The sequence below is a fragment of the Mauremys reevesii genome, linkage group 3 (genome assembly GCF_016161935.1).
Source record: "Mauremys reevesii isolate NIE-2019 linkage group 3, ASM1616193v1, whole genome shotgun sequence".
In the NCBI taxonomy this organism is placed as follows: domain Eukaryota; kingdom Metazoa; phylum Chordata; order Testudines; family Geoemydidae; genus Mauremys; species Mauremys reevesii.
Window position 1 is genome coordinate 133,356,309 of NC_052625.1, and position 14,668 is coordinate 133,370,976.

The following is a 14,668-nucleotide window of genomic DNA, read 5'->3' on the forward strand; positions in this document are numbered from 1 at the left end:
TTGAGGATCCAGCCCAAGATAAAGAGGAAGCATTATCCTTGGTGTTAAAAAAAGCCTAACATTTATCATAGTATATATTTTTAAACTAAAATACAATCATTAGGTTTACCCAATTGTCTTGTCCTATACAGGTTTCAATTTTTTAAGTACTGGGCCTTCCATCATTTCCCCATGAGACTATTCCACAGTCTAGTACATCCCACTGTTAAGAACATTTCTCAGATATTCAGTGTAAATTTTCCTTTCCTACATGTATCCCATTACTGGCAGTCATAGACTGTTAGACCAGCCTAAACAATTTATGTCCCTCTTCAGCTCCTATGTTGCTTAAAAACACTTTGTGGCTATGGCAATATGACTGTGGTAGTTCTGAAAATCAGAATCTCTTATAAATCTCTTGTAAAAACCTACTGATTCAAGAATATGCATAAGTGACGGAGGTAATTGTCCACAATACATAGGAATGTGTACATAGTACATCCCACTGTTAAGAACATTTCTCAGATATTCAGTGTAAATTTTCCTTTCCTACATGTATCCCATTACTGGCAGTCATAGACTGTTAGACCAGCCTAAACAATTTATGTCCCTCTTCAGCTCCTATGTTGCTTAAAAACACTTTGTGGCTATGGCAATATGACTGTGGTAGTTCTGAAAATCAGAATCTCTTATAAATCTCTTGTAAAAACCTACTGATTCAAGAATATGCATAAGTGACGGAGGTAATTGTCCACAATACATAGGAATGTGGGAAATATAATGCAGGACATGATCAAGTCCTTAACCTACAGTGTAAATAAGGGAATCACAGGCTAAAAAAAATATGTTGAATAGCCACTGTTTCTGTTTATTTATTTTAACCCAAAAGAACAGTATAAAATAAACAAACATTCTGCTTTGTTCAAGTTATTATACTGAGGTTTCAGAGTGATGGGAAGGATCAGTGTAGTGGGGTGGACTGCCCCACTTCCTGTGAGTGTGGGCTGTGGCAGGCCAGGGCGCCTGCGCAGACAGGGAGCCAATTAAAGAAGGGCTTATTGGGAGCCAATCTGGACCCAGTTTGGAGACAGCCAATCAGGGCCAGGCTCAGCCCTATAAGAAGGCTGCCCAAAGCAGGAGCAGGCAGTCTGTCCCAGGCCTTTGAGAGGAGGTCAGTCTCCAAGGGTGGAGACTAGCACCATGGACAGCGCAGTGCTGGCCATGCTTGGGGAGGCTACGGAGCTTGAGCCTGAAGCCTGCCAGGCTGCAGGCCCTGAAGGGAAGGGCCTAGCAGGTGCAAGGGGCCGTAGAGGAAGCAGCCCAGGGAAGCAGACAGATGAGGGGAGAGAAGGAGGACAGCGAGGCTGCCACCATAGGGTCCCTGGGCTGGGACCCAGAGTAGAGGGCAGGCCTGGGTTTCCCCCTTCACTCCTTGCAGTACACCCAGCCACTGGCTGTAGGGAGCGGCCATTATACTACGCCAGATCCCTGACAAGAGGGATTAGACTTTGGGGTATGTGGTTGTACATGGTGGCTGGGGTGCAGAGAGACTGCTGATCACCAACCCCCAGAAGGGGGTGCAGATGGACTAAGGGGCACTGCCGGAGGGCAGTGGCCTTGAAGAGGATGCCGCCGAGCAGGCAGCAATGTGGGTCCAGAGACACCAACGGAGGGTGGAAAGACGGACGGTACACCACCAGGAGGGGATGCTCTGCTGGACAGAGCTAATTCCCGGAGTCACCAGTGGGAGGCGCTAGGTGGTGAGTCCCACCCCATTACAATCAGGTATTAGTAAATTAAAAAAGTCAGATCCAACCTATGAATCTGTAAGTTACTAGCTTTTTAAGAGGTTAAATGATATTAAAGTAGGTTAAGCAACATGGATCAAATTCATCACTGGTGTAATTCCATTAGAACCCAATGGAGTGATACCTGCAAGGATGTTTTCTCAAAGAGTGCCATTGCATGTTGTGACTCCAAGAGACACAGCACACACCCAGTGTAGCATGTGGAGATTTGTGTGCTGTGAGAGCTCCTCCTCTACCCTCTCCCCAACATGAGGGCTTGCAAGAAATGTTGCATAAGCCTACTACAGCAGAGTTAGCCAGTAGGTATTCTTGGGAAATATGTGCAAACTGGAACTTAGAATGTAGCAAAGTATCGTTAGGAATATGCAAGATATTAACAGAGCTGTTTACAACAAAAAAATAAGATATAAGGTGTTAGGTTATTTTCAAGGATAAGAACATAAAAATGGCCATACTGGGTCAGACCAATGTGCTATCTAGCCCAATATCCTGTACAATCTGACAAGTGTTTTAGGTTTTCAGTGCTCCCAAATATGTGTATTTAATTATGAAATATTTTTGTTGTTGGGGTTGTTTTAAATTACAAGGGGACACAATCAAATCTGGTGTCAGTGGATGCAAATCCACTGATAGTAACAGAGTTTCACCCATTTACACTGAAAATGAATTTGGACCACTACCTGGGCAAATGTATTAACATTTTCAACATGTTCTATAATATGCACTGAAATGTCCATTGTTCCATCACTATTGGAAATTCATCTTTAATACTGTTCAGATGGATGTGTAATCTAACATACTGATTCAACACAATGCTTTTCCAACCTAAGTATCACCCCAATGTTTTAGCTGGTAGCACAACATGATACCACAGACATCTATATGTATTTGAGTGATCCCAGGTGTGCTGCTGAATCATGTGAAAAAACAGTGAAAGCTGTACTCAGGGATGGATGGGTTAGCTTTCCCTAATCTAATGGTACCTGTCAGTATGGTTATGAAAAACTGAACGAGTTAAGGTTAGGAATATAGTAAGAAAGGAATGATAGAGTTGTGGTTAAAGCAAAAACTGTGTCTCACAAGATACATACTATATATAGATTTCTGCCACAAATTTCCCATATAACCTCGGATGTAACCTCCCTGTGCCTCAGTTTTCCCACCCATATTTTGTAGAAATGGCTAAGGTGCAAAGTTCAGACCCTGAAGTGATTTTTTCCCCCAAAGTCTTGCTTTGTTTATTTATTTATTTTTAAATCTAGAGATTTGGTTTGGGCCGATATCTGATGTTAAACTTGACTATTTAAGTCTGGAAAGTTCTTTTAGATTCTTGATTGCAAGGTACTAAAAAAATTAAAAGCATTATTACTACTATTAAGGAAAAGAAATAACAGTTTTAAATGAAGCCAAAGAACACTTAGGACAGATTGCCCTCATACTCTGTGTGGAAGAGACAAGACTTCTATTGCCATATACTCTTAATTATCCTAATGCCACAGAATTTTGCACCCAAAGTTGGTCTTTAAAACTCAGCTTTACTTTTAAGAGAACAGAGACTGATGTTGTATTCATGATTTAACCAGAGCAGACTGCAGAAAAGTAATTCATTATGAAGTTAATCCGATCAAATTTATAGAATATGAATTGGTGTCTCTAGTCTCTTTTTTACTGATTTGGCTTGTTCAGACAAGCAACAATAAAACTAAATTCTATCGGTTTGAATTAAATATTATAAGGCAACAAAATGTAGCACATGCCAAGCCCTGGAATATTTTTTCTAATAAAACCATATATTACACAACCTTATGCATAATTATACTTCTAGAGTACCTGTGTGTACAATACTTTGTGGGACATGCCTCTAAAACGAGGTGGTTATTGCCTCTTTTTAATGGGAAAATAAAGATAAAAGATAAAGGGATATGTTTTCTGAATATGTGTTATGCGTAATTAACTTACCTGCTTAGTTACAGTCTAAGTTTGTAATAGTTTTACAAATGCAATGATTGCCTTATCTTGAAAACAGGTTGTGGGATTGTGCCCTTTGAAGATTAAAAATAAGTGAATAAAGATGTATGCAATTGATAAGAATTAATATTATAAAATGAACCTTAACTCTGTTTGGCTAGAATAAGTATCTGAACTTTAGGATGCTCATCCAAAGCTTGTCCAAAATTATATAACTCTCTTGATCTGGAATCTGGGCTGTAAATCTCATGAGAATGGATTTACTTATGTGGTTTCCAGAGTTACTAGGTGTTGACAATGGAGAAAGGCCATGAAAATAGACGTTCCATTGGAACAAAGAGACTTGTGTTTACTGTCCAAGAAAGAAACAGGATGTACAAAACCACATCAAAAAAAGAAAAAAAAGGTTAATTCAACATTTTCAAACCATTGGTATGAACTATGAATAAAAGCACCGGCCTATTTTTATTTCATTTCAACCAAATCATCCATCGCTGACAAGAAAAAAAAATTGAGTGTGAAAGGAGGCCATAAAATGTCCCCTATTAAAGTTATTTCCCACAACTTTTCAGTGCTTGTCTAATTGCTTCCAAATAACTTACACCAGCTGTTCCTTAGTTAGTTCCTTGCATGCTTGGATAGCTTTTTCTTCTGTATTTTACAAGCTCCTCTGTAAAGAAGTTCTGTCAAAAATACCTTAGTGCTGAGAGTTCCCTCTGCTTAAAACTCATGCCCTTTTGTTCTTTTATTTCACCCTGTCAGTTATCATCTGCTTTTAGAGCGCTATATACTTTAATGAGCTGTCCTCTTAATCTCCCCTTTTCCTAAAAAAATACAGTCTTAGTTTCTCTTTTAATTTTGAACTGAAATTTTGAAGTAACATCTTTAATATTTCCATTAAAATGACCAACACTGAGTCCTATGTTATTTCAGGGGTAGCTTCATTAGCTTCCTATACCATTCTAAAGTAATTTCTTCATCTATACTGGGGAAGCTCCTCAGCTGGTGTAAACCATCATAGCATCTTCGATGTTAATGAAGATACAGAAATGTACAACAGATGAGAATGTGCCGCCTTCAGTTAAAAACCCATTTCCTTCCATTTAGCTTTATATATGTACAGAAGTTTATAATTTGACCCTCATCAGGTAGTAATACATTACATTATGTATTGGAAGCATATTGTTTGTCTAATTTATGGTCCTATTTTGCAACAGTTAATAAACACTTATGCAAGTAATCATCATTCTGAGCAGGGATTATATTTGCTTCTCTTTTTGCAAAGCACCAAAAGGTGCTCAGCAAATAATAATTTGAGGCATCTACCATTGATACAAACCCTCAACATTTAGACAGTAGAATACTGAGAATTATAACAGACATATAGACCAGTGGTGGATAAAACTCTGCCATTATCTGGAACAATATTTAACAGCAGTAAGGAGAGTACTTACAATATTGGGATACATAAGTAGAGGTTAGCAGTGTATGAAGATTCTGGAATTTGTATTTCAGTCACTGTACTTGTGTTTATTTGTATTTCTCTTTATCTGCCCAGATTGATGTGCTGGTTGACACCATCATCACATTTGTGCAGAGGGGTAGCAGGGGTAATGGAGGTGATGGGACTGGATGTGAACCAGGGGCGGCTCTAGGAAGCAGGGTGGCGCGCCGTGGGGCGCGCTCTGGCGGTCAACCTCTTGCAGACGTGCCTGTGGAGGTTCCGCTGGTCCCGCGGCTCCGGTGGAGCATCCGCTGGCATGCCTGCAGGAGGTCCACCCGAGCCGCGGGACCAGTGAACCCTCCGCAGTCATGCCTGCGGGAGGTCCACTGGTCCTGCGGCTCCGGTGGATCTCCCGCAGGCATGACTGCGGAAGGTCCGCTGGAGCCGCCTGCCACCCTGCCGGCAAAATGCCACCCCAAGCGTGCGCTTGGCGCGCTGGGGTCTGGAGTCGGCCCTGATGTGAACATAAGACTGTGAGAGACGAACAGAAGCCTGAGGAGCCAAAGTGACTGACTTGGGGGAACAAGAAGCCTAGGGAGGAGAAAGAGGCCTAAATTACAGGAGGAACTGAAAATGATGCACTGTATTGGGCTGAAGTGAGCTACTAGGAAAGGACTGACACCTGTAGCCATGCACCTGAGACTGGGAGAGTACGTGGTGATATGTATTTTAAGATGGGAGATGTATCATTGTCCCGAGATGGAAAATGTGAGACGTTTATTACAGGAGGAGAGGGAGCTAATGGTAGTGGGAAGGAGGGCCTGGACCTAGAAAGTAAAGATGACAATTTCCCAATTTTCTTAAGTATATATAGCTTATTTCTCTATGTTTAGTCCTATTTGGCCTGTATTTCTGAGGGTATGTCTCCATTGTATCTGGGAGCGAGCCTCCCAGCCTGGGTCCACTGATTCAGGGTAGTGGTGCTCAAGCAAACATGCTAAAAATAGCTGTATATATTTTGCTTAGACATTGCGACTTGGCCTGGCGCTCCAAAACTGGAAAGCTTGAGAAGCCGAGCTCCAGCCCAAGTCACAACATCAAAACAACATCTACAAAGCTATTTTTGACATGCTAGTGCAAGCCCTGGTAGCATGAATCTGAGGAGCTGGACTGAGAAGCTCATTTCCAGATGCACTGCAGACATACCCCACAGTGCTGAGCTGCTATGTCTGAGAACCAAACCAATAGTATTCCTAACCATCACTACCTGTCTGAGGTGTGCACACACACAGGAACTTACACATGCACACAGCCTACTTTGCTCTGACTGTGATACTGAAAGTGTATCAATGAGAAAACCACCTTTCAGATTAGTTTTTTAATTCCTCAAAATTGTTTGGAGGATGTAATATGCTATTTCTTTCTATATAACTTTATTCAACAGAGCCCTCTCTACTTTATCCCTGGACGTCATCTACTGGAGATATTTACTTTCTTTTCCTGATACCAGAGAGCTGACCGACCGTATATCACACCCCACCTCAGAACTGCACATTGACTATTTATTGTATTGTATTCCATTTATGTACAAAGCTCAACTATGCATTGAGTCTCACCAACAGCCATATTTTATACCCACTTCTTCCCACCCCACCATTAAACAAGTATATGTGTTCCAGTGTATTGATGCTGCACTTTACCATCCCCCATTCTGTACACTTTGTCATGCTCCGTTAACTAGTTAAGAATATGTTTGGGAATTTCACTCATACGAAATCAGTAACTTCCTGTTATTTCAACAGAAACCCAGCTCTTATCTGCTGATAAATCAGATAAGCAATCTAGACTACCCATTTTTTGACTAGTAACGGAAGAACTCCTGGGGATAAAATAGACACTGACTTGACCCTATAACCATATCTTGACTAGAACATATTTTTTCAACTTCAAGAAAATTCATAAGTTTCATTCATTTTTATTTAATTACTTTTTATCGCTTCTTCCATTTTTGATTTAATCTACTTGGAACAAACAGAAGAAATGCAAAAATATTACACAAAAAATATTTTATATTTCATATTTTTCTACCTGACTAAAACCAGGACATATTGACAATCTTCCCTTTACATCCTGCAAGTGGACTTGTGTGGGCAAGGTAGATCTGTTTCCAGGATCTAGCCCAAAACTTGTTTTCATGAGACTTAAAACCTAATTTTGAGACCAAAGAGATTTAGTGTCTCAGTTTTGGAAGCTTATCTGAACCTCCATATCCTTTGAGGTTTGTCTTTAGTGCGTCAAAATGGCTTACAATAGCCTCAGGTTTCCTAATGTATAAGACCCCTTGTACATATACCACTCTTTGACTTATTCCAAAACCAGCATATTTTTAACTAGCTGTTAACTATGGTGACTCACTGACTCTTGTCTCTAATCCTATAATCCTATGTAATTCATATGGAAAAAGCTGAAAAGCAAATAAATAAATCATGGATCACAATGAAAAACCCAGCTAAAAAGTGAGCACCCACATGAAGAGTAGCTGCTGTCACCAACATCACAACAACTTATGAGCAATTCACAAGTGCTTAAATGGAAATTAATTACACTTAATTTACGTAAACAAATCCACTTCCTTAAAATAACATTTATGACTTGGGAACAAAGTCTGGCCAGGGTTCCTACATATTTTGAAAATAACTTAGTGACTAAAAAGGTTAAATGGAAAGTGACATGGACTACAATGGAAAAATAGCAACTTGGTTTGTAAACATTCATTCATACACATCTTGTTCTAGTTGATACCCGATGAAATTTACCAGCCAGCAACTGAAAACAGGGATATACACAGAATTTACCCGCAGAAATCCCAAAACTCTTATGACTATAAGAAAAGACACCTCTTGATAGGCTACTTCAAAATGTATTAATCAGTATACAGACCTAAGCCACCAGCCAAAGGTGCCACAAGCACTACTAGGAGATAGGCTACCCCTCTCTCTTCCTTGACCCCTCTTCCCTGACTTTGATATTCCACTACCAGTGCTGCCAGGCATGGGTCCTATCTGACCTCTCTGCTTTGCTCTATCAGCCTTTTCCCAGGGCCTGACTGAGAGGTATGGCAGTAAAGGTTATTGAGCAGTATAATACTTGTTAATAAACCAGGAATATCAAAGAGACAGAGGAGAGTCAGCTTCAGCAGCATGCAGCTGAGCTGCCTGCTAGGGATTCAGCCAACTGCATCAGAGTTCAGCCACTGCTGGTGTTTACACCCCTGACCTCAGACACACTACAACTCCAATGATTGCTGTCTCCGGTAGTGGCAACTTAGAAATTGAAATTTTCTTATTCTTTCACTCCTATCTTCTCTGGGTTCTAGCTTTAATTTCTAGCTATTAAAATTCTTTCTATGTAGCTCCTTAAGTAAAGGAATAAAGAGGTCCATAAATGAAAGGTTCAAAAGGGTCTTGCCACAGCCCATAAAGAGAGGTCAAAGATAAGGCCAGCCAAGGGTACTGAGACTGGGAGAACCACAGTGACGGGTATAGAGAAAGCTGAACAAGGATCAACATGCTTCATTCTGCACAGGGCCTGGCAAACCTTAGGGCCATTCCTGTATTTAGGTTTCTTTATATGTTATACACAACCAACAGGTCCCTCTCAATCCACAATAAACTTGTCTAATAAAAAGCAAATTTGGCTGCTTTATATATGAAACGGTACATAACTATACATACAGGGATTTCTATAGAGTTGCAGAAGATTTACCAGCCTAACTCCCAACTGGTGTTGTGTGGCTAAATCTAATGCAAACTATTTACAAATTTAGGGACTAGATTTGTTTATGGAAAAAGGGACAGAGGAGAGGAAGTATGATGAAAAAGAGGAAACTGAAGATTAAAGTACACAAAAAAAGGACAGGCACAATAGGTTATGTTTTTTGTTGTTGGTATTACTAATATATTACTTCTTAGCATGTGATTAGAAGACTGAAGGGGAAAAATGGATTTTTTGCACTTGGAACTCTCAGCTCTAGAGATTTCTTTCCTTCACTTCAATTTCTGGAACAAATTATATCCTCACATCTAATATCAATTGCAGCCAAAATCTCTTTGAGTATATCATTACATTCATAACTATTGAAATCAAGCAGTGTCCTAGTGCTACTACCAAATCTGTCTTCATGAAAAGTCAAGATTTATCTGTATTTCTCTGAAGATTTGTTAATGTCCAGTGGCAAGTTAGTTTAATCACATAATTTTTATTCCCTCAAGGTACATCAGAAGACAAAAATGTAGCCAGTTTCATATATCAGTATCTACTGTGTGTTCCTGTCAGCTAAAATGTGTTGCATACTCATGGCTTGGTTTGCACCAATTCTAAAGAGCTACATTATGTATAATTGCCACAGTTTTTCAATTGATGGCATTATAAGCCCCCAAACCATGAAGATATAGATCTACTGTAGTAAAGCAGTTACTGGCATCTTTTTAAAATGTCATGTACATATCCACTTCTCTTTTGAGGTTACACAAGCATTAGGAAACAATTCTTCTTAATTATTTGTAATAGCAACAAAGCTTGCACAATTTATTAAATAGTTCAGTCAGCTAACAACATTTTTTATTTTAAATAGGCGAAGACCTAAGCTATAATACTGTGCATTAGCTTTCAATGAGAAAGTATGAGAAGCGCTAGGAGGCTGTAAACAAAAGATTAAAATGCATGAATGCCTTACATGGTGGAGTGTATAATCTTGTGATAATTGCATCCATTTAAAGATGAGGCATTCAAAATTGCCACCTGTCCACTTGCTGAAGACAAGCAAATCAGAACTGTGCAGATAAAAATTGTGGCTTGTCCTCCTGATGGACATGTTTAACATGCATTAGGGTCCAATTTTAAACCTTGTGGGCTGATGGTTGTGCTGAGTTCACCATTTTTTGGTATTTACTGTATATATTCTCTGCATGATTTGTAATGTTTTAAGTACTATTTTTGATGCATCTGATATGTAAACGAGGGTTAACATCCAACAACCTCAAACTGACCCTTATAGAATATTTGTTACATGTTAAGTAAAAATGTACTGGAAAAAGAAAAACAAAAAAGGCAATCTATAGTTGAAATTCATTCCTGGTGCAAGGGCCATTGCAAGGGCCATATGTAAGCTGCACATAGGAACAGCTTCTTAGAGGTGCCTGTGTCTCCACACCAGACCCATTTAGGTCAATGCAGAAATGTACAGTGAGGGCAGGATAGGAATTGGCTGCAGATCCAGGTTTATGTGTATCTAGTGGCCCTAGTACCCAGCAGTACTGGTGCAGAGGTGCCTTGGACATTATTCTAGCCATATGCTTGAACAGCTACTACCTGTGATACTGGAGAGTGGGAGGAGGGGCAGCCTGGGACCCTGGCCCTTAGTTGTGGTGGTAGAAGTCACCTCTCTGATTGCTCTGCACTATACCCACATAAAGCCTGAATAGTTTTATGCAGATTGAGGAAATTTCTCCTCTAGCTATACAGTTTTCAAGAACTTGTGGCATTCACTATTTTCACTGGGTTCAAGCTTGATTGCAAAAGTTGTAACAATGATTATTAATAATGCCATAGCTATTAACTGACCAAACTCGGCACGTCTTCATTTTACAAATGTAGTTGTTTTACAATGAAGAATGCAAACCTCCCTTCACTTAGCCACCCTCCTCCGAGCTCCTAAAGCTTTGTTCTGACACCACGGTGTCAGTTAAATTGGTACTATCTACTCTAAAACTGCTCCAATACCATACAGTTCCTGGCAGTTCTGAGGAATGGAATGTAGGTGAAAAAGTCCATAAACCGCAGTATGAGGTTAATCAACAACAAACATAGTGCCACTGCTTTTAGTATGCACAGCTACTAAATCTCTTGGAGAAACTCAAAAACTAACCCACTATTTGCCTATTCTGTTAAGACTTGTGTTACAAATTGTTGTAAGACTTAGCTAACATGTTTTATTAAGGAATTCTAGATACCACTTCAAAGATGCAATTGCCTCAATTTTAAGCTGTCAAGCAGTAAATGTGACCCAGTGAAATCTGTCCAATTTACCAACAAAAGTGACTAAACACTTTTGTTGGTACAACACTGTAATTGGTGAAAATTAATCTTAAAAAAATGGCCTTTAAACTACAGACTTGCAGTCCTTACTCAGGCAAAACTATCTTTGAAACCTGAGTGAGGATCTCCATTTTTTTTTAATTCTAAAAGTAATTCACCTACCCCAAAAAATTACATTTTATTTTATAGAATAGTAAAATGTTAGATATGTCTCTCTGTGGGAAAACATTTTTTTTTCCCCCTACACCAAATTCAGTGCTAACCGAAACCTCATGAAGTCTCAGTAAAGACAGTGGGATTGCATGGTTGACACAGAACTTGGATCATACTGTTTAGAGTTTTCATCAATAAATCTTAGTTTGAAATTCAAATAAAAGGGGTACCTAAAAGATTAGCTTTATTTTACCCTTCAGCATCACAACTCATGTTTCTGCATTTCTCCTGCCAAAGCTGATGGGATCACTGATACAGAAGCCATTCACAAAGAATGGCCCTGTAATCTTTACATTGCTTGAGATGTTAATATTATTATCAACTAAAGTAGAGGAAACACAGAACTCATTGATCATGTCTTGGTAATTAAGTAAAGGAGGAACTGGTAAGTAGAGGAGAAAATAGTTTGTGTTTCAAAAAACACTGATCTATAAACTGTATTCTACTTTTATCTTGAAAAACATTTTTTCTTCCTAAAAAAGCCATTTCATTTTGCCTGTAAACATGGCACCATGGTACTATAATAAAAAGGATTAATCCAGTACATTGGCGTGAATACTCCTTCAGCACAGATTAAACACATATATTAAAATAGGGAGTAAGGAAGGGTCAGAGAATAGGATGATTAATGATCTCTCTTGCTTCTTAATTTCAAATGCAAAATATCCTTGATTCCAGGGCCACCCAGAGGATTCAGGGGACCTGGGGCAAAGCAATTTCGGGGGCCCCTTCCATAAAAAAAAGTTGCAATATTATAGAATGCTATATTCTTGTGGGGGCCCCTGTGGGGCCTGGGGTAAATTGCCCCACTCCCCCCCCCCAGTGACCCTGCTTGATTCTGGCATCTTCAAGAAGAATACCAAGACATGTTAGGAAACAATAAAAAACATTGTTTGGGTTCCAGGAATTTCCTTGAGACAGATCTTTCAAAACAAAATTAAAATGTATTGTGGTTCCAAAATACAGTATTTGCATCCAGGTACAACTACAGTATTTTAATATGCTTATGTCTTAAAGTGGAAGACATATTAAAATACATTCTCCTCAGAAAAACACACATTCCAGCTTATTTTTCTGAAAACCTCATTAGACATCAAACACTCAATCCTTACTCAGGCATAAGTCCTAATTATTTCAGCATTTTTTTTCTCTGAGTAAACAACTGGAAGAATGGGTCCAAATCAAGCTGCAGCTGGCTTGACTATTATAAATAAAATACTGTCAAAAATTGTCCATATAAATTTAAATTGTCTCATAATATGAGTGACTATTTTGGCCCCTATATTTATTTGATAGCAGAGTGGCTTTAAAATTGAGAATAAAAGAGGAAAACGGTTCATCAACAAGTATTCTACTGTATTCTGTAAATGCAGCGATCATAGCACAGTTAACTGTTTAGCAAAAATGCTTACAACTGACCACAAGCTCTCTGTTCTTTGTTGTTCTTAAAACCTCTTTGGTTAAACTATTGCTTTGATGTTTCAACCAAAACAAAAAAAAAAGTTTGAATTGAAACCCAACTGAACAAGATTTAAAACAGCAATGTGCCAAGAATTAATTGCTCCAGTGGAGTTTCTCAGATCAAATGGGTGATAATGCAGTCAATATCAGAAATCTGAAAGAGAGAGACTGCACTTTATTTTTATGTAGGGTTCTCAATCAAAGGCAGTATGTCACTAACAATTTCTTGTAAACATACTTGCTTTTTTAGCATAATTTACCAGCAGTATAAACTATATAAAACATATTAAGTTCATATCTACATTATTTCTATCAAGCCAATATATTTTAAATATATTTACCGATGGCTAATGTTCACAATCTACATAATCAAATAACACACACACACACACACATATATATATACACACACATGCTTTTATACAAAAACGATTTATAAAAAAGTACAAGCTGAATGCTAATGTATATACTAAAATATATGTGCACTAGCATTTATTTTTATGATTTAGTGCTTTCTACTATTGTGTGTGCACCTTTTCTGAATTTTTAAAATTGAATATCAAAATTACATACACTGTGTAAAAGGAGAGAAAATAAAGTTTAAAAATATATTTATAGCACAGCAAACAGAGAAATTCTTTAAAATACCTATAGGAACATAAAACATTTTTCATCTTTGGACTTAAAACTAAGTGAAACATATTGTTCTGAAAAAACTGCTTTTCCATCAGCTGTTATTTAAATAAATGGCTCTGAAAATAGCTTATTTATGTTAGTAGTTAAACAGTACTGCATTAATTATTATGTTATGGCTTTGTATTTTTTCAGTTTTCAGTACAAAAACAATCCTCTTTTTTTTTCTTTTTGTCACTTAATACTAATTTGAATTTATTTCCCAGAGATTTACATTTAACAAGGCAGTGGCTTCAATTTACACACACATTTCTCTAACTGAAACATTTATGATTTTTGGAAGTCTTTGTCCACAAGAGAAAAAGCTTACCTGTTTACCGTTCTGTTTACCATTTATTATGAAATAATTTTAGCAAAAACAGTTTATGTCCTCCATGCATGCTGTTTAGCCTGCTAGACATAAATTTGCAAACCAGGAATTATTAATAGGGGAAGCAGGGAACTTACCTAATTTTCATTTGACTACATTAAAATCAGTATTCAGGTGCATATTCTGAACCAACTTAGATGACAGTTGCAGCCCTTGTTTTGTAATGGTCATGATGCCGGTAACATTCATAAGGCCTAAACTCAAGGCTGTTTTTTTTCACCATTGCTTCAAATACTAACTCAGTAAACACAATAGGACATTTTACTGTACATATATTAATTTAATTCATAGCTTTTTCACCAATTCGCTCTAGCCCACACTATCTTTGCTCTACTATGTGTACTGGATGTTACCTAATGCCTTTTGAAGTCTGTGGGAATCTTTCCATGGACTTCAATGGATCAGGCCCACAGCATCTAGCAAAGCTTTCATGAATCCTTATACTATAATGATGCAGAAGAAAGTGTGTAAAATATGAAATCTTCAGGACTGCATACTGAGAACTGTGTATACTGAGAACTGTGTTGGCCTTCTTTCTTCACACCCATCCCATGCATGATTTTGCTCCCAGCTCTCCCACTCTCCGGCCTTGTGAGCACAAACTACAGCAGTTGTCATAAGAAGGACAGCATTTAC

At 38.4% G+C, this 14,668-nt stretch overlaps 1 protein-coding gene across 4 annotated transcripts in view; it reads right to left on the reverse strand.

Annotated features, from left to right (window-relative positions):
- Positions 1 to 14,668, reverse strand: part of GRIK2 (glutamate ionotropic receptor kainate type subunit 2) — a 591,552-nt gene that overhangs the window by 151,388 nt on the left and 425,496 nt on the right. The gene's annotated exons all lie outside the window — the stretch shown is intronic.